The 19142-nt window shown below is 37.9% G+C and overlaps 1 long non-coding RNA gene across 1 annotated transcript; it reads left to right on the forward strand.

Moving 5' to 3' along the window:
- The first annotated feature begins 9434 nt into the window (after window positions 1-9434).
- LOC120864677 lies at window positions 9435-17406 on the forward strand. The gene is made up of 3 exons (XR_005721207.1): window positions 9435-9450; window positions 14648-14649; window positions 17343-17406. It is a non-coding gene; the product is annotated as an uncharacterized LOC120864677 (long non-coding RNA).
- The last annotated feature ends 1736 nt before the right edge of the window (window positions 17407-19142 follow it).

Raw genomic sequence — 19142 nt, forward strand, 5'->3', positions numbered from 1 at the left:
CATGTATATATATAGTATATAAACACACACATATACTACTATTAACATACTTTTATATATATAATTATATATACTATTAAATTTATATAAATATATATGTATAATATATACTATTAAACTATTTAACTAGAACAAGCAAATTATCAAAGAGATTCTTTCCAAGTGTATGCTTCTTTCCACAGTACACATTTTAAATATTTCAACAAGGAAAAGAATATGAAATGTGCGCAAAGTTCTTGTCTACAACCCATTTTTGTTCAGAAATTATGACTTACGGGCTTTTCTTCAAAAACAAGAACACATACACCTACAAAACTTTAGAGGAAGTTGAAGAGGAAGTCCTTACTCCTTGCTCTTCGTTTCTTTGTGTCCTGAATTTGTAACTCTGTGTGATGAAAATAAACAGAATGAAACCTTGCCCAGAGGGAAGTCATCTCAGATGCTGGTAGGGTTCTACTACCTTCCTCCAGCATCATCCTCCAATATCTTTGGAATATTGTAAATTTTAAGACATGCCAGTAGAATCTATGGGCTTCCCAGGTGGTGCTAGTGATAAAGAATCTGCCTGCCAATGCAGAAGACATAAGTGATTTGGTTTCAGTCCCTGGGTCAGGAAGATCCCCTGGAGAAGGGAATGACAGCCCACTCCAGCACTCTTGCCTGGAGAATCCCATGGACAGAGGAGCCTGGTGAGCTACAGACCATAGGATTTCAAAGAATTGGACACAACTGAAGTGACTTAGCAGGCACAGTAGAATCTGTATCAAATATATTTTACTGGGAAAGAGATTTTGAGGTGGAATAAAAGCAAATTATCTTAATCCTTTCATGATCTGATTGATTTACTTTAATCTTGATTAAAATTTGTGGAGACCCTAAGAAATTACATGAGATTTCATCTCAGAGAACATGCTTCTCATATATATAACCATAATGCAATTATAGTACGGATTTGAGACCTGGACCTTAAGGATGGCTGATGCCTGAAGAATTGATGCTTTTGAGCTGTGGTGTTGGAGAAGACTCTTGAGAGTCCCTTGGACTACAAGGAGATCCAATCAGTCCATCCTAAAGAAATCAGTCCTGAATATTCATTGGAGGCACTGATATTGAAGTTCCAATACTTTGGCCACCTGATGTGAAGAGGCAACTTATTGGAAAAGACCCTGATGCTCGGAAGATTTGAGGGCAAGAGGAAAAGGGGGTGACATAGGATGAGATGGTTAGATGGAATCACTGACTCAGCAGACATAAGTTTGAGCAAACTCTGGGAGATAGTGAGGGACAGGGAAGCCTGGTGTGCTGCAGTCCATGTGGTCGCAACTTAGCAATTGAACAACCCCAACAATGATGCAATTAGAAAGCCAGGAATGGCATTTTAACTCAATACTCTTGAAGCTGAGAAATTATTTGCTTTCACACAATTTTCAATTTTTTCATGGTATAAGTCTCACTCAGAGCAAGATTCTCTGTTGCTGATAAGCTTTCCTAGTAATTTAGGGCACTGACCTCATGTTTTCCCAAATAATATTTGTTGGTGCAAATAAATGTGTTTTTCTCTTATGAGTGTTTCCCCAGATTTGCACAGGCTTATATTGATGTGTTCAATTTTGAGAAGTGTTATGCGATACCTTAAAAAGGAGTCAGTCCTTCTTATGCTGAGAAGTTGAACCTAAAGCTGCATATTACTGAGTTTTAAAGGTATGTTGGGTGTAATTTGAATCAAAATACAGGTCATGTGGCACATTTGAAAGGCAGCTTATACCCTTGGTAGTGCCCCGAGAGAAGGGTAGTCATCTTCCAGAGCAGATGGAATGTTGTTGTCATTAGAGAGAAGAGTAACTATTAATGGCAGGTGGCATCTTGGATAGTAAAAACAAAGGTGTTTCTAATAAAAATTTTCACATCAAAGCTCTAGGCAGACACTCTAATTTGAATAACTTTGTAGCATGTTTCTGGGTGACCAGTAGCAGAAAGTTATTTTATAATAGTTAACAGTTTTCCTGAGCTACAATCAGCAGGCTCCCTACTGATTAATAAAAACATGCCAAGTTCTTTGAGGTTAAGTTACTTGGGTAGGCTACTAAAGTTCCCTTAGCCAGAATTTGTTTATTCATTAAATGTCCATAGAGCCTGGCTCTGTAAGTACACAGTAATCACCTGTTTTTTTGTTTTTGTTTTTTTTTTTTAAACAAATGAGTGCACACCTATCTTATTAATAGGCAGGTATCTAAGATTAAATGAGATAAAGTGGCATCATGTAAACAGTTTTCATCGTGTACTTGGCATAAGCACTAACTTTGAGCTTCTTTCATATCAAATACCTTATTTAAAACAGACAATTTCTAGTTTTTATTTCAGATACATTTTACCTTCAGTTTCAAACAGAACATTGAGATTCAGAGAAACTAATTGCCTATCCAATTACTCGAGCCTGGAGTAAATACTCAGATCTTCAAGGTTCTGTTTCAGGGCCTATTTTCCAGCCCTGACACTACTCTTCATCTGCTTCCACTTTTGGATTCCAGTTTTCTCCTTTATTAATGGAAGGAGTTGAAGTTTTTGGACATGGTATCAACTAATATAATGCCCAAATCAACCCCATTAGCTCAGTATTCCACAGCAATACGCACTTACCTAGTTCACAATCTATTCGTCACCTGAGGGTCTCCTGTTCTAGGCTTATATATCCATGGATGGCTCAGTTCCATGCATGCCCTAATCTTCTCCTTAGCTAGCCCCACCTGGTTCCTCTGCTCTGGCAGATGTGAAAGAGAGTGGGTACAACAGCAGAAATGTATTTTCTATTAATATTCCATCAACCCAAGCAGATCATGTGCCAAGCCCAATAGCCAGGGCTGGTGATATATCTTCTGTGTCCTTCATGGGAGAGAGTATTGCCAAGTCATGTGAAGGATATGGATAAGGGAAGGGTAAAGAATTAAGGGACATTAATGCCATGGACTTCAACGGCTCAGATTGCTTTTAGCTCTACCACGTGCTTTTCCTCCAGTTTACATGTGATTGGTAGTCTCTGTCCTCATTTTCTTAATGTTTTTCCAGTTGCCTAGGAGAAACAATTTCATGGAAGGGCAGAAAACTCAGGTCAGTTTGCCATTCTGTGTTTTTATTTTTATTTTTTGGTAAATCTCGCTGTTCCCTGAATATATGTGTTCCAGAAGGCGCTACTAAAGGACAGTCTCATGGGAGGTTAGAGCACTACATTCTCTTCATCATAAATATGGTTACAGGATTCGCACAGTTGCAGGCCTTTTGTTTGAAGAGGAAAGAAGGAAATAGTCCTTCTAGATGAAGAATATAGAGATTTTGATCTGAAAAGAATATGAGGAAGTTGTGGGGGTGGGGAAGGAGATGGAGGAGGGGGGAAGGTGTAGGCTCATCTCTGTTGATCAGTTGTAGATTTCCACTCAGAATCATAGGAAACTACATATTCAGTACCAAAGTTCAGCTTCCTCTTTTCACTCAGCATCTGTCATCAGTCTGCCTATATCCTGAAGCTGCATTTCTTTCCTATTACAAAGTATTCTATCATTTGTCATTTATTGTTTTATATTTTTTGAAAGGACAGAAATATGGTATACTCTTAAACTTTTCAGCAATGCAGAAATACATATGGGAGAGTATTCTTCTTTGATTGATAGTCTTAAAAATAGTCACTTGGTCATATTTATTCTTCAGAAAATTTACTAACAATCAATGTAGGGAAACAGGTGGAAAATAGTACATATTGGAAAGGGATATTGAAGATTCTAATCTTGCGAGTGGGAAGAAGGGGGATCACTAACTTCAGCCAATGCTGCTTTCATCCCAGCATTCAGGCATACCTGGAAAACTAGTGATTTAGGGCAGGTATTTATCAATTTATGTGGGGGAATGAGGAGACTTCTAATAAAGAATTAATTTTAAGGGAAGCTAACTGAAAAAGACAGATCATTGATATGGAGAAAATATTAAGTTAGAGTCAAGTAATAGCTTCCTGCCCAACATGACAAAATCATAATGTTGTGAAATTGTAGGGGGGGGGGGACCAAGAACTAAAAAGACTTAGAGTTTACGGTGTCTGTGAATTTTTAAGAATTTGTGCGAGGAAATGCAGTTGCAAATAAAGTTGTTGGCTTTTGTGTAGAAATCAACACCTGAGCCTTGACGTGTGTGGCTGCAGTGTGGCCATCTGCATCTCAGGAACTGGGATCATTGCCATCTGCACTCACAACACTTGAGGAGGGTAGGAGTGATCCGTACCTACACAGAAAGCACTGTCATCAGCGTTTGAAACTATCAGAGCTAATTGTGACTTCAGAAAATCATTCCCTGCATCACTGGCTTTAGTGATCACCAACAGGTGAAACTTTGAGACAGATCAAATTAAAGATTTCTCAGTTGGTATATTGAAAGAAGGGCCCATTGAGGGAGCAAATAAAACTGTCTTCCCAGATACTTGGAAATCTATGAGTAAGGGATAAAAAGAGACAATAAATTTCTTCATTACTTTCACCTAAAAGAGAAAATGATTTGCTATTGTTATTTAGTCACTAAGTCGTGTCTGACTCTTTTGCAACCCCTTGGACTGTAGCCTGCCAGGCTCCTCTGTCCGTGGGATTTTCCATGCGGATTGGCATGTGGATTCTTTACGGCTGAGCCACCAGGGTAGCCAAGAAAATGATAGGTTGTATCTGAATGGACCTGAGTAGAAATTGGCTTTGCATTGGGTGGCTTTCCACTCATCTTCCCCTGTTCTTAGAGAGGTCAGTGGTGATGACAATACAACTCTTCTGTCCTCACAGAGTTATTAGTCATACCAGAACAAAATGTTTAAAGAAAAGACAGTTTTGACACACCCCCATGGAGAATGATAACTTCAGTTTGGATGCCAAAGTCAAACAGGGAATAGGAGGTTAGAATGAAGGAATGACAAATAATAGAGCTCTATTCCTAGTCAACATGCGGACAGGCTGGTAGATAGAAAATTATACTTGATGAAACCTTGGGGAAGAATTTTCAGAAAATGATTGCATTTTATTCTGGATTGCCTGGGAAATAAGCCAGCTGGAACAAATCCATTCAACTCTTTCTAGTGGAAGTGCTGTATCCAAAAAGTTTCTATGGTAATGGTGACCTTCTCTTTTATGCAGAAAGATTGCAACTTTTTATAGAGCTCTGTGAGGTGCTGGGCAGCTATCATTTCCATAAAGGTCCTATAAAAACCAAGCACCAAAATCTCACTGTCCATGGAGTTTCTGTATCCTTTAACTGATAAGAAAAGTATTGGAGGAATGAGGTTCCTTCACTGAAACAGAAACCTGTACTTTGTTCCAGCAAATCTTCCAGGCCTCAGCATTGTTCTTTGGGAATGATTGGAAGATGGAGGGTAATTTCCTTCTTATAAGCACATAGCTTTATACATTTCCCCTTTTCTCAATTAGTTCAGTTCAGTTCATTTCAGTCGCTCAGTCGTGTCCGACTCTTTGTGACCCCATGAATCGCAGCATGCCAGGCCTTCCTGTCCATCACCAACTACCGGAGTTCACTCAAACTCACGTCCATCGAGTCAGTGATGCCATCCAGCCATCTCATCCTCTGTCGTCCCCTTCTCCTCCTGCCCCCAATCCCTCCCAGCATCAGGGTCTTTTCCAATGAGTCAACTCTTTGCATGAGGTGGCCAAAATATTGGAGTTTCAGCTTCAACATCAGTCCTTCCAATGAACACCCAGGACTGATCTCCTTTAGGATGGACTGGTTGGATCTCCTTGCAGTCCAAGGGACTCTCAAGAGTCTTCTCCAACACCACAGTTCAAAAGCATCAACTCTTCGGCACTCAGCTTTCTTCACAGTCCAACTCTCACATCCATACATGACCACTGGAAAAACCATAGCCTTGACTAGACGGACTTTAGCCGGCAAAGTAATGTCTCTGCTTTTCAACATGCTATCTAGGTTGGTCATAACTTTCCTTCCAAGGAGTAAGTGTCTTTTAATTTCATGGCTGCAGTCACCATCTGCAGTGATTTTGGAGCCCAGAAAAATAAAGTCTGACACTGTTTCCACTGTTTCCCCATCTATCTGCCATGAAGTGATGGGACCAGATGCCATAATCTTCTTTTTCTGAATGTTGAGCTTTAAGCCAACTTTTTCACTCTCCTCTTTCCCTTTCATCAAGAGGCTTTTTAGTTTCTCTTCACTTTCTGCCATAAGGGTGGTGTCATCTGCACATCTGAGGCTATTGATATTTCTCAGTTAAGTCATTCCTTAATCCATACCACAGGACATTCAGAATTTATCCCAAGCTCTAGGGTAAGACAAATGGTCACCAAAAGCAGCCTTAGCTTGCACAACCCTGAGAAAAGACCCCTAGAAAGGTAGTCATTAAATAGCCATTTCTCTGGTTTTCCATGTTGAGAGACTTCTAACATGAATTGAAACACTAGTGCTTGGATGTCAGTGTATCCATCACCATGGAATGAGTTGTATTGGTCTGTGCCAACAATAGGCATCCCATGCTCCTTTGGTAACAGTCATGGAACCCAATGGTAGCTAGAAAGAAGTCTTTTTGGAATGCTTTTTTTTAAAGGTTTATCTTATGAATAGAAGAAAGGTTGGTGTGTCATTAAAAATCTGATGGTTGTGGGCTTCCCTGGGGGCTCAGCAGTAAAGAATCTGCCTGCCAATGCAGAAGACGTTAACTTTCATCCATGATCTGGGAAGACCCCACATGCTGTGGAGCGAGTAAGCCAATATGCCACAGCTGTTGATTCTGTGCTCCAGAGCCCAGGAGCTGCAACTACTGAGCCCCTGTGCCACAACTACCTGCAGCCTGTGAGCCCTACAGCCTGTGCTCAGCACCAGGAGAAGCCACTGCGATGAGAAGCCTGCACACCACAACTAGAGAGTAGCCCGCGCTCTTGGCAACTAGAGGAAAGCCCACACAGCAATGAAGACCTAGCGCAACCAGAAATAAACAAGTAAATGAAATAAAAAAAATATGGTACCTTATAATGTGGTATCTTATGACCACCTTTCCTTTGTTATAAGAGAAAGAGCTGAGACATTTTAAAGTAACTTAGACTTTATAATCTGGGATTCCTTTTCTACCAAAAGAGTGATTCGACAATCCAAAGGAGAATGGGTATGAGTTAGCTGGGACTGGTGCTTAGTGTATCACTAGAATAACATCAAGTTGGAGCCAGTGAAATGGTCTCTTTGGAAGCTAGAGGTCCTCTTACAAGCTTATTCAGATACTGGCAGAATTTAGTTCCTTGTGGTTGTAGGGCTGAGGTTTCTTCCTGGCTGACAGTTGGAGATTGCAAATCAACTCCAAGAGGTCACCTACTTATTATTCTTGCACAACATAACAATTTACTATTTTTAAAAAGCCAACAGAACTACATCTTTATGACATCTATACCCTCTTTTAAGAACAACTGTGCTGACTTAGCATAATATTCCCTTTGATTAAGTCAAAATCAACTCATTGGGGAACTTCAGTCAGTTCAGTTCAGTAGCTCAGTCATGTCCAGCTCTTTGCGATTCCATGAATCGCAGCACGCCAGGCCTCCCTGTCCATCACCATCTCCCAGAGTTCACTCAAACTCACGTCCATTGAGTCAGTGATGCCACCCAGCCATCTCATCCTCTATCATCCTCTTTTCCTTCTACCCCCAATCCCTCCCAGCATCAGAGTCTTTTCCAGTGAGTCAACTCTTCACATCAGGCGGCCAAAGTACTGGAGTTTCAGCTTTAGCATCATTCCTTACTTAATTACATCTATATAATATCATTTTAACATCTAATGGAACCTAATCATGGAAATGAATTATAGATCACTCACACATTCAACAACAAAACTATCATATAGGGCATGTACAAAAAGGACCAGAAATCTTGGGGAATATCTTAGAATTTTGTCTATCACAATGATGTGTTTACTATGTATCTGAAGAAACTGAGACTCAGAGAATTAAATAATTTGCTCAAGTTACATAATTAATAAATGCAGGACTATGATTAGAACTTTAGTCTCCTTGATTCCCAAGTCTATATTGTTTCTGTTTGTAGCTTTTGCTGAAGGAATTTATAAACATCCAACTGAAATTCTATAAAGAAACATTTCCTTTAGTTGCCAATTCCATTAATTCAGAAATAAAACATGTCAATATTCTTTTTATTTAACATACTGTCTTTTAAATATTTTATATAGATCCATTTTTAGTCTTTTAAAATTTCCTTTATGAATTATTTCAATGCAATTTTTAACAGTTGGCTTCTCAGTTGTGAATTCTAATGGCAAATGTACTTTCAGAAGCTGATATCTCATATTTTAAAGTGTTATATCATTGATTAACCTTTAAGATAAGATATATTCTCAGTTTTTAAGAAAAGTTGCACATATTTGTCCAAATGAGAAGCAAGGTAGTTAGCAAACAGTGATTATCACACAGGCCTAGACTGAAATTATGGCATTATCACATCCTAATTTTGCTGTCTTGCCAAGCAAGTTACTTATCTGGCTTAATTTCTTCATCAACAAGTAAGAAATTATTAGGGTCAAAAATAAACAATGTTAGATACAAGTTAAAGTAGTAAGGACAAATTTTAATCAGCAATAGGGAAATAGGACAAAGAGTCTAGTGTGAATTGAAGTCAACTTTGATTTGTGCAGAGGTGACCCAGCATTTTAAATGGAGAAGGAGGCTGTAGGAGGGAGGTGGGCAGGGTTCAGTAGAGTCAGGGAAGTGAAAAATTGAAAAACTCAGGGAGCAAAAATTGGTCTATATGAAACCAATATGGTTTTGCTAACATAGCTTACAGAAGGTATGCATCTATCTTCCCATGGAGACTGGGAGACAGGGGCTCTAGCTTCAGATATTGACTGGAACAAACAGTAAATTTTGTTGGTAGTTTTTTTGGTTTTTTTTTTGTAGTTTTTGCAGGCACACATTATTAGTGAAACTAGGTCATCCTAGGGATGTGTCCATGAGCTGATAGAAACTTTGTTGGTTGTCAAGTCTTTATAGATCAATGTTTAGCCCTAGTTGACAAGGAGTCAGAGGAATTGAGCTAAAGTTTGTTCAAAGGGAGACTATTTGCATTAATCACAATGTGGTGGTTTAGTCACTAAGTCATGTCTGACTCTTGCGACCCTACGGACTGTAGCCTGCCAGGCTCCTCTGTCCATGGGGATTCTCCAGGCAGAAACACTGGAGTGGGTTGCTATTTCCTTCTCCAGGGGATCTTCCCCATCCAGGAACTGAACTCAGGTCTCCTGCATTTCAGGCAAATTCTTTACTGACTGAGCTACAAGGGAAGCCCATTAAGCACAATAATGTATCTAAATGTCTGATACAAATAAGCTATCTGAAATATTAGCTATTTTAAATCACACTTGTGATTTTTACTTTATTAGCAATTAAGTTTTGCTTTACAGTTTTAAGAGTTTTTGCAATTATAAGCAATTAATATTTAATTTAAAAGCAATTTAAAATTTTAATTTTATTAGCAAGACACTGTAACAAAAGAGGACTTTACTACAGAGTGTGCTCAGTCATGTTCAACTCTTTGCAACCCCATGGACTGTAGCCCTCCAGGCTCCTCTGTCAATGGAATTTTTCAGGCAAGAATACTGGAGCAAATTGCCATTTCTTACTCCAGGGAATCTTCCTTTTAGCACAGTAAGTGTACATAAAATATAAAAACAAAACACACTGTCAGTCAACAAATATTTTTCTGCTTTAGAGTTGAAAAGAAAGAATAAAAATATTTTTTTATTGAATAATACTTCCCAAATATAGCTTATATTAAATAATACTTCCCAAATATAGCCTTTTTACTCCATAATCCTTTATAATTGTGATGACTATACTAGTAATTCTTTCTATTATCATTTTATTAATGGTATTCATTTTGATTGATTTATATTTTTTTTACACATAAAAATCTTCCAGTTACTCTGTTGCTTTTGAGAATGACTGTTCTTTTTGAAATAGTTGGTACCTTAAATAGGCTAATCTTTACAGTATTAAAAACCCTGTATGTTTTAAGAAAAATGCAGTCATTTTCATACAGCCAAGGGGAAAAATATTCCTGAATTCTAGTCTCAGAAACAACACGTGATGATGAGCAGTGCTGGGTAAATCATTGCATTCCTCCTGTTGCTCTCTATCACAAAATAATAACTTCCCAAGAGGTTGGGGCAAATATTAATGTTTCCTGTTGTTCCTGATCAAGATTAAATCCCTGAAAAATACAGAACTATCAAGCTAAATTTGAAATTCATACAATATACATATACAATTGTATAGTGTACTTGTCACATTGTTTTAATACTTACTTTGGTATCTTGAACTCAAGGAAAGCTCTCCATGAATGATTTTGCACCTTTTTAGTAGAATCATATTGCATAATAGAGCCATGCTATCACAGAATAAATCATCCATTTATTTTTCTGGAGGGACTTGGGGTCATCTAGATGAACTTCTCTTTTTGTAGGTAAGGAAACTGAAGGCAGCAAAGGTTAACCTCTCTGAGCTCTGTTTTCTAGTTCCCAGTCCCTTGCTGTTTTGACTGGGATATCTATTCCTCACTCTTTTTTCTTTTCTTACCTGGATTTTGTTTGGTTTCTCCATCTTAATTTTTTTTTCCTTTGAGCTTTCTGAGGAAAGACATCAACAATGTTTGTTTACTACAGTAAACATTTTAGACTGCAACAATTTAAAATGCAGAAGAAATGCCTCGAGTTATAGAGCCAGGGTATTGATCCAGTTACAGTCAGTCAGTTCAGTTCAGTCGCTCAGTCGTGTCCAATTCTTTGTGACCCCATGAACTGCAGCAGGCCAGGCCTCCTTGTCCATCACAGACTCCTGGGGTTCACCCAAACTCACGCCCATCGAATCGGTGATGCCACCCAACCATCTCATCCTCTGTCGTCCCCTTCTCTTCCCGCCTTCAATCTTTCCCAGAATCAGGGGCTTTTCAAATGAGTCAGCTCTTTGCATCAGGTGGCCAAAGTTTTGGAGTTTCAGCTTCAACATCAGTCCTTCCAATGAACACCCAGGACTGATCTCCTTTAGGACGGACTGGTTGGATCTCCTTGCAGTCCAAGGGACTCTCAAGAGTCTTCTCCAACACCACAGTTCAAAAGCATCAATTCTTCGGCACTTAGCTTTCTTTATAGTCCAACTCTCACATCCATACTTGACTACTGGAAAAACCATAGCCTTGACTAGACGGACCTTTGTTGGCAAAGTAATGTCTCTGCTTTTGAATATGCTGCCTAGGTTGGTCATAACTTTCCTTCTAAGGAGTAAGCGTCTTTTAATTTCATGGCTGCAGTCACCATCTGCAGTGATTTTGGAGCCCCCCAAAATAAAGTCTGACACTGTTTCTACTGTTTCCCATCTATTTGCCATGAAGTGATGGGACCAGATGCCATGATCTTCGTTTTCTAAATGTTGAGCTTTAAGCCAACTTTTTCACTCTCCTCTTTCCCTTTCATCAAGAGGCTGTTTAGTTCTTCTTCACTTTCTGCCATAAGGGTGGTGTCATCTGCATATCTGAGGTTATTGATATTTTTCCTGGCAATCTTGATTCCAGTCACACTAAATGTCTTAACTAATACTTTTAAAAATATTTGCCATATATTGTTATATCTCTAAACAGAATATTATTCGGTTTGTGTGGTATTGAAGTTCACAAAAATGGAATTGTATTGTATCGTCTAACTTGCTTTTTCTCTCATCATTCTTTTCCTAAGATTCACCCACTTTTATGAGTGGGTATGATTTATTTATTTATGCTTTATTATTTCCATAGTATAAATATATTGTATCATATGACTATACCAAAAGTTATTTATCCAGTCTCCATGCTACAAATGATTTCATTCTATATCTATTTCTAATCTCCTCTGATCTGATATTGAACCTGGTTGGTTTGGCTATTTGAAGCCTTTTTTATTTCCTTACAAATTGTAAAATTTTTATTCTATTTCTGTGAAAAATGTCCTTAGTAATTTGATAGGAATTGTATTGAATCTGTAGATTGCATTGGTTGGTATAATCATTTTCATGTTATTGAGTCTTCCAATCCAAGAATATGGTATATCTCTCCATCAGTTTGTGTCATCTTTGATTTCTTTCATTAATATCATGGTTTTCTGAGTGGGCTTCCCAGATGGCTCAGTGGTGAAGAATCAGCCTGCCAGTGCAGGAGACACAGGAGATGTGGGTTTGGTCCCTGGGTCAGGAAGAACCACTGGCATAGGAAATGCAACCTGCTCTGGTATTCTTGCCTGGGAAATTCCATGGACAGAGGAGCCTGGCAGGCTACAGGCCATGGGGTTGCAAAGAGTGGTGCGTACCTGAGTGCACACACACATACACGTAACACACCACAGGAGTTTTCTGAGTACAAGTCTTTTGCCTTAGTTTCCTAGGTATTTTATTATTTTTGATGTGGTGGTAAATGGGACTGTTTCCTTAATTTTTTGATCTGACCTTTCAGTGTATAGGAATCCAAGAGATTTCTGTGTATTAATTTTGTATCCTGCAAGTTTACCAAATTCATTGATGAGCTCTAGTAGTTTTCTGGTAATATGTTTGACAGTTGCTATGAGAGTAAAACTTAAATTTTCTCACCATAACAATTGCAACCACAAAATCTTACAAGCTGAAGGATATGCTAACTAACCTTATTGTGGTAACATTCTGATATATATACATACACACACACACACACACACACGCACACACAAAGTAAATTCACACATGCTTATATATATGAAATAATCTCATTGTACACCTTAAACTTACTATTTTAAGTCAATTATACCTCAATAAAACTGGAAAAAAACATTGCAGAACATATGTATTCTAGATATTTGCTATTTGCTTGTCCTTCTGCCTTTCATCCTCTACAAACTCATATTTCAAATTTAGGACCAATTTAAGTTTTCCCCAGTGAGTTCACTCTAAAATCATCAGAGTGAAGTGTAGGTGTTACTCATTTCACAGAGGAAATTGGGGAAAAATATATGTATCAACTTAAAAATTGTATGAATCATTTTACTTTCTGTGTATCCCTTTTGCCTCTGCCATCCCCAGACATTTCCTTATCTTAGCTCAATTTCTACACAGTGCCCAGACACATGGTCTGTCTCCAGTTCTTCCCAGAATGCCTTTCCAACCTTTTTTTATTAGGCTACTCTGATCTAATTTCCATCTTTCAAATTACATAACCACACAAAGTTCCATTTCTCTTTCCCTTTTAGTTTGACTCTGGAAGTGCATTGGTTCAGGTCTCTCTGTGAAAATATTTTAATTGCACGAAGTTTAGTTAAATAAGACTTATTTCTCTTCTAGGAAAATGCCAGATCTAAAAAAGAAAATCCTAGACACAGTAGTTTTAGTGTATTTTTCCTCTTGAAATGGAACCAGCTGAAGGGAAAAAAGTATCCTATATATTTGAAGAGAGCATGCATGATCTTATTGGCTATAATAGAGAAAATATCAGACATTATGAAATAAAATTTTTATCTTCTTTCTAAATACTTTCTGAAAGAAATTCATTTCCAGGTAGCATACAGTCATAAAGAATAACTTCAAAGATATGTGCTTAAACATTAAGGCTAATTTGGTATTACCAAAAGACCAAAAGCAGAATGGCCACATATTCCCAATATATGTATAATAGTAGAGTAGAAAATTCACAGAAGACATACATCTGACAGGCTAACTCACACAGCATGCCCGTAAACATAGACACAGCCCCAAACACACATATGTGCGCCACACCCCATGCAAATACTACCTACCATTCAACCATACTACAATTTTTTCAGCTCACTGGGTTTTCTTTTTCTGTTATCACTAGTTATTTTTGAACAGTTTCTGTCATTCTTGCCAATATTTTCCTCTCATGGAAAGTCTCACAGGGTTGACTGTGGCTTCACAGTCAGCATCCTGTCCTGGTTTCACTGTATTCCTGGGTCTGGCAGGTTGTCTGTGGCAGGACAGTTAATCTAACCGAGCCTTTCACTGTGCAGCTACATCCCTCCTGCCAGACCCACAGCCTCTCTTCAGGCAGAATCTTGAGGGTCGCCAGAACTATCACTTCTATGTAATACTTGTCTGCTTTATTTCTGTTACATCAAAAAAATGAATTCAAATCAAGGTTTCTTTTGTTCTGTGTTTAAATATTTGTTCACTTACATCCAAGGATCCAAGTATATTCTTTTTTTTTTTTTTAAGATGAAGTGCAATGCAGTGCTATAACCAGCAACAATGGCGCACATAAAACTAACCATCTGTTATTCCCTTAATTAAAATATACCAAGAATAAAGACACTACGAGCCACTTACAGAAATGTAAGAATGAACTTAGGGAAGACAAAATGAGCTGTGTGCACACTTACATGAGCGTTTGTTGTTTAGTCACTAAGTCATGTCCGATTCTTGTAACTCTAGAGACTACAGCCCTCCAGGCTCCTCTGTCCACGGGATTTCCCAGGCAAGAATACTGGAGTGGGTAGCCATGCCCTCCTCCAGGGGATCTTCCAGAGCCAGGGAATGAACCCGAGTCTCTAATGTCTCCTGCACTGACAGGCAGATTCTTTACCATCGAGCCACCAGTGAAGCCGTTATTCGAGCACAGCACTCATCTTTTTGCAGCCTTTACGAAACTGGTGGAGAAGAGAACAAACACCTTCAAGGTATTAAAAGTTAAATTGAATCATATTCTCCACAAGTATGGGATGTTTACATTGGACTTCACGTTGCTTTTCACTATTTCATTAAGAAGTATGTACCTCTATGTGGCTTTACTTATAGTTCTTTCCAATTGCTATGTGGATGTAATTAGAAATTGGCCACTTTCATTTTATAGAGTTTCATATAAATGTATTGCTGGAAAGTCATTTGTTCCAAAGCAAGTATCCATTATTTATTAATATCTTCCAAACTATTTTTCACAAGGAGTGACTGTAGAGATCTCTCTCTAAATGCACAAACAGAAAGTTACTGTTTAGTGTGCCAGGCATACTGTGTTTTCATGACCTTATGCTATTATGAAGGTACCACATAGCAAAACAATCCAGCTTCCAGTCTGACCAAAACACTTGAAAGAAAAAAGCATTATTTATGAAGTAGCCATTAAAAAAAATTCCATCCTTTTATGGCCCAAATCCTACAGTAATGTTTGTGTTCCACAAAGGAATCTGTGATTAGGCAAATACTTGAACTAATATTTGAGATTCATCATGTTATTTAATTCTGAGCCAAATTACTACTTTTCAAGTAAGTGATAATTAGAAGCAACCAAATATCATTATATCTATTAATAGCTGAATTATACAAATTGATTTAATTTTTCTCAAGTTATGAGTTTAGTAAGTATTTCTATGAGCAAAATTGTAGAATATCTAATATTGCTTGATCACTACTACTTTTGAATTGTTCTCTGGTGGACATGGGTGCTGGTGTACTGAAATCCTTCCCATCAGCAATTTTCAGTGTCTTACAAAACGTGAACCAGTATGTGGGGCAGATACTATGTCTACATGTGGCTTAGAAAAGCATCACTATTCTGGCAAAAGGGTCTGTTCTGATTTTAAAGAAGTAGAAGTTTTATACTTTATTTTTATAGACATTTAATCATATATCAAGGGGATCTATCACTCGCTTTTTCACAGCATTATAAAGTTTTTTAGTGTGCCTTCAGCTTCCTAATAAGTTACCAGCACCATAATTACTGTAAAAGTACTACACAGTTATAACAACTGCATCTCTAAACACTATTTGTAGATGTAAAATTATTTTTACATAGCATTAGTATGTTCTTGCCTGGAGAATCCCAGGGACAGGGCAGCCTGATGGGCTGCCATCTATGGGGTCACACAGAGCCGGACACGACTGAAGCGATTTAGCAGAAGCATTAGTATCTCATTTTAGAAGTCTATGTTGAATAGGCTCACTTGCCAATATAAGGTTTCATTTATATAAATTCTCTTTTGAAGAAATATATATTTAAATTTAAAATATTCCTTCTGCATTCATAGGTGAATGCCAATGAATGTGAACAAATTCTAAAAATAGTTAAATGAAAGTAAAGATCAAATACTGATTTCTGCTGTCTTTATTATTATATCTGTTACTGACTTTGTGTTCCTGAGTTGTGTTCTAGTAATGGTGGTGGGTCAAAAATATTCTTCAGTTCAGTTCAATTCACTCATTCAGTCTTGTCTGACTCTTTGAGACCCCATGGACTCGCCCTGCAGTATGCCAGACCTCCCTGTCCATCACCAATTTCCGGAGTTTACTCAAACTCATATCCATTGAGTCAGTTATGCCATATCTCATCATGTGTCATCCCCTTCTGCTCTCATGTTCAATCTTTCCCAGCATCAGGGTCTTTTCAAATGAGTCAGTTCTTCACATCAGGTGGCCAAAGTATTGAAGTTTCAGCTTCAACATCTGTCCTTCCAAAGAACACCTTTTAGGTATCCTTTAGGATGGACTGGTTGGATCTCCTTGCAGTCCAAGGGACTCTCAAGAGTCTTCTCCAACACCACAATTCAAAAATATCAATTCTTTGGTGCTCAGTTTCTTTATAGTCCAGCTCTCACATCCATACATGACTACTGGAAAAGCAATAGCCTTGACTTGATGGACCTTTGTTGGCAAAGTAATATCTCTATTTTTTAATATGCTGTCTAGGTTGGTCATAAATTTTCTTTCAAGGAGCAAGAGTCTTTTAATTTCATGACTGCAATCACCATCTGCAGTGATTTTTAAGCCCCCCAGAAAAAGTATGTCACTGTTTCTGCTGTTTTCCCATCTATTTGCCATGAAGTGATGGGACCAGATGCCATGATCTTAGTTTTCTGAATGTCGAGTTGTAAGCCAACTTTTTCACTCTCCTCTTTCACTTTCCTCAAGAGGCTCTTTAGTTCAGTTTAAATACATGTGTAAAACACATACATTTTTCCTTCCTCTGAGTAGCTTTCGATTGAAAAATGGCACGAGAAAAACGTGCCTGCCCCCGTAATTTGTAAGTTCTGTTTTACAAGAATACAAACAGAGGCCCACATTTCAAAATCTAAATATTTAAAAATTACAGGTCTAGCTAGTAAACTGTTAAAGAGTTTTGTTTTTCTCAACAAAAATACCTTTATACTGACAAAATGAAAAGTCTGTGTAAAGGTCTAGATTTTACTTTTTTAAGTATATAAATTCATCCTTATTATAATTTGTGAATACATTAGAAACCAACATGAGTCTCTTTATTAAGATGTGTAAATTATTATGGGCATCTGCTTTCCACTTTTACTTGAGAATGCTAAAAGAGGTCAATATCTTAGTGTCATTACATCAAGTTTTTACCTCATTGGAAACCTGAAAGCATCTCTTGATCCTTCCAGGTCAAAATACTCTCTACAGACCTATTCTCACTCACATGTTTCCTGGATTTCCTTATAAATTTCAATAGGCATCTTGGCAACAGAACACTATTACTCTGCTGATTTCTATGTTGGTTGACACTGTATTAAGTATTATATATATTTAATATAAGTATTAAGCTACTATCTGAGCACATGTTATATAATATATACTTTTGTACATTCACATTACATATAATCCAGTGAGCGCTTCTGCTGATATGCACAATGAAATGAAAACTCAGGAGACACCAGAAAACCTCTGTCTTCCATCTCATGCCTAAGCTTAGGTAAAGAGACATACGTTGTTCCAACTATTTAAATTGGTATTTTTAGCTAACTAGGATCTTTTGCAGCCAAAGATGGAGATGCTGTATACAGTCAGCCAAAACAAGACCAGGAGTTGACCGTAGCTCAGATCTTGAACTTCTTATAGCCAATTACAGACTGAAATTGAAGAAAGTGGAGAAAACCACTAGACCATTCAGGTATGACCTAAATCAAATCCCGAATGACTATACAGTGGAAGTGATATAGATTTAAGGGACTAGATCTTATAGACAGAGTGCCTGATTGAACTATGGATGGAGGTTCATGATATTGTACAGGAGACAGGGATCAAGACCATCCCTCAGAAAAAGAAATGCAAAAAAGGCAAAATGGCTGTCTGGGGATGCCTTACAAATAGCTGTGAAAAGAAGAGAAGTGAAAAGCAAAGGAGAAAAGGAAAGATATACCCATTTAAATGAAGAGTTCCAAAGAACAGCAAGGAGAGATAAGAAAGCCTTCCTCAGTGATCAATGCAAAGAAATAGAGAACGCATGTACACCTGTGGTGGATTCATGTCAATCTATGCCAAAACCAATACAGAATTGTAAAGTAAAAATTAAAAATAAATAAATAAATTAATTAAAAAAAAAAAAGAACAGAATGGGAAAGACTAGAGATCTCTTCAAGAAAATTAGAGATACCAAGGGAACATTTCATGCAAAGATGGGCTCGATAAAGGACAGAAATGGTATGGACCTAACAGAAGCAGACGATATTAAGAAGAGGTGGCAAGAATACACGGAAGAACTGTACAAAAAAGATCTTCACAACTCAGATAATCATGATGGTGTGATCACTCACCTAAAGCCAGACATCCTGGAATGTGAAGTCAAGTGGGCCTTAGGAAGCATCACTATGAACAAAGCTAGTGGAGGTGATGGAATTCCAGTTGAGCTATTTTAAATGCTGAAAGATGATGCAGTGAAAGTGCTGTACTCAGTATGCCAGCAAATTTGGAAAACTCAGCAGTGGCCACAGGACTGGAAAAGGTCACTTTTCATTCCAATCCCAAAGAAAGGCAATGCCAAAGAATGCTCAAACTACTGCACAGTTGCACTCATCCCACACGCTAGTAAAGTGATGCTTAAAATTCTCCAAGCCAGGCTTCAACAGTATGTGAACTTTGTACTTCTAGATGTTCAATCTGGATTTAGAAAAGGCAGAGGCACCAGATATCAAGTTGCCAAAATCTACTGGATCACAGAAAAAGCAAGAGAGTTCCAAAAAAACATCTATTTCTACTTTATTGACTATACCAAAGCCTTTGACTGTGTGGATCACAACAAACTGAGGAAAATTCTTAAATGTATGGTCATACCAGACCACCTGACCTGCCTCTTGAGAAACCTGTATGCAGGTCAGGAAG

This window comes from Oryx dammah, unplaced genomic scaffold, assembly GCF_014754425.2.
Source record: "Oryx dammah isolate SB20612 unplaced genomic scaffold, SCBI_Odam_1.1 HiC_scaffold_5, whole genome shotgun sequence".
NCBI lineage: Eukaryota > Metazoa > Chordata > Mammalia > Artiodactyla > Bovidae > Oryx > Oryx dammah.